Genomic DNA, 2,541 nt, shown 5'->3' with positions numbered 1-2,541 from the left:
CTCGCTCGCTCGCACCTCCTGCTCACTGACAAACCCTGCACAACAGTCAACATCATCACCCGAAAAAGGGAAGACACCATAATGCTCTCCCTCCTTCTTCTCTCCTTCCGAGTGATCCCTCTTCCTCCGAGTTTCACTCGACGGGCAAACACATATGTGCTGCATAGTAGAGTAATAATAAAAAAGGTACGTAAAAAAATCGACCTACGAATCTATAATTAAATAGGTTAAACTAGGGTTTTGCCCAATACTACAGATCAAGGTTCAAAAAAATCCAACTACGGGGTTCGAACAACCCCATTTCTAATCAAAGAATTTTTTCGACGTCATCCAAATGGCCTCAAACTATAGCATGGGCGGATCCGGACTATAGCCAAGGGGGGCAGCCGCCCCCACTCAATTTTCTGAAACCTTGTACTTAGAAATATGTTAAGCTAAAGGCTGGTTTGCCCGCACTTAGAAATGATATTTGCATCACTTATCATATGTTTGCCCATTTGAATCTTGTCAAATCCTAGATTTGACCAAGATAATTTAAACAAGTTTAAAACATGAAAATGAAAAGGGAAGCTTGTATCCTTCTTAGTCACTCTAAAATGAAGTTTGGGGAGGTTTTTGAAATTTCCATGCTTGAAACCAAAAACCACTTCTCTTCATGCTTGACTTCATAAGACAAAGTTTAGGGTTAGGGGTAGATACATGATTTTTCTGGTTTGAATATGTCTAGACCTTATTGATCAACTTAATTGAATGCTTACTATATAACATAAGAAGACCTTGTTTTTTTATTTAGTTTTTTAATTTTTATACGGATTTGAATCTTGGTCAAATCCTAGGTTTCACCAAGATTTGAATAAGTTTAAAACATGAATATGAAAAGTAAGCATGCATGTATGCTTCATAATTAATCACTTCAAAATGAAGCTCTTGGGAGGGTTTTTGAAATTTCCATGTTTGAAACCAAAAACCACATATCATCATGCTTGACTTCATGAGACAGAGTTTAGGTTAGGGGGTAGATACATGATTTCTCTGGTTTGAATATGTCTAGACCTTGTTTATCAACTTAATTGAATGCTTACAATATAACATAAGAAGACTATGTGCCTTGGTTTTTCATTTTTTGTTTTTTTTAAATTATGCCCATTTGAATCTTTGTCAAATCCTAGGTTTGACCATGATTTAAACAAGTTTAAAACATGAATATGAAAAAGTAAGCATGTATATCCTTCGTAGTCACTCCAAAATGAAGCTCGATCTTGAGAGGGTTTTTGAAATTTCCATGTTTGAAACCAAAAAACCACATACTTATCTTCATGCTTGACTTCATAAGACAGAGTTAATTAGGGGTTAGGGGTAGCTTGATACATGATTTTTCTGGTTTGAATATGTCTAGACCTTATTTATCAACTTAATTGAATGCTTGCTATATGACATAAGAAGACCTTGGTTTTCATTTTTTATACCCATTTGAATCTTGGTCAAATCATAGGTTTGACCAAGATTTGAACAAGTTTAAAACATGAATATGAAAAAGTAAGCACGTACGTATGCTTCTTAGTCACTCCAAAATGAAGCTCTTGGGAGGGTTTTTGAAATTTCCATGCTTGAAACCAAAAACCACTTCTCTTCATGCATGCTTGACTTCATAAGACAGAGTTTAGGGTTAGGGGGTAGATACATAATTTCCTGGTTTGAATATGTGTAGACCTTGTTTATCAAAATAATTGAATGCTTACTATATAACATAAGAAGACCTTGTTTTTTTTTGAATTTTTATACCCACTTGAATCTTGGTCAAATCCTTGGTTCCACCAAGATTTGAATAAGTTAAAAACATGAATATGAAAAAGTAAGCATGTATGCTTCTTAGTCACTTCAAAATGAAGCTCTTGGGAGGGTTTTTGAATTTCCATGTTCGAAACCAAAAACCACATATCTTCATGCTTGACTTCATGAAACAGAGTTTAGGGTTAGGGGTAGATACATGCATGATTTTTCTTGTTTGAATATGTCTAGACCTTGTTTATCAACTTAATTGAATGCCTACTATATAACATAAGAAGACCTTTTTTGTTTTTTTTTGAATTTTTATACCCATTTGAATCTTGGTCAAATCCTAGGTTTCACCAAGATTTGAATAAGTTTAAAACATGACTATGAAAAAGTAACCATGCATGTATGCTTCTTAATTAATCACTTCGAAATGAAGCTCTTGGGATGGTTTTTGAAATTTCCATGTTTGAAACCAAAAACCACATATCTTCATGCATGCGCTTGACTTCATGAGACAGAGTTTAGGGTTAGGGGGTAGATACATGATTTCTCTCGTTTGAATATGTCTAGACCTTGTTTATCAACTTAATTGAATGCTTACTATATGACATAAGAAGACTATGTGCCATGATTTTTTTTAAAATTTTGCCCATTTGAATCTTGGCCAAATCCTAGGTTTGACCATGATTTAAACAAGTTTAAAACATGAATATGAAAAATTAAGCATGTATCCTTCGTAGTCACTCCAAAATGGAAGATCTTGAG

The sequence above is a fragment of the Lolium rigidum genome, chromosome 7, assembly GCF_022539505.1.
Source record: "Lolium rigidum isolate FL_2022 chromosome 7, APGP_CSIRO_Lrig_0.1, whole genome shotgun sequence".
Taxonomy (NCBI): domain Eukaryota; kingdom Viridiplantae; phylum Streptophyta; class Magnoliopsida; order Poales; family Poaceae; genus Lolium; species Lolium rigidum.
The sequence above is the reverse complement of the archived record's forward strand: the minus strand, read 5'-3'. Positions refer to the sequence as shown.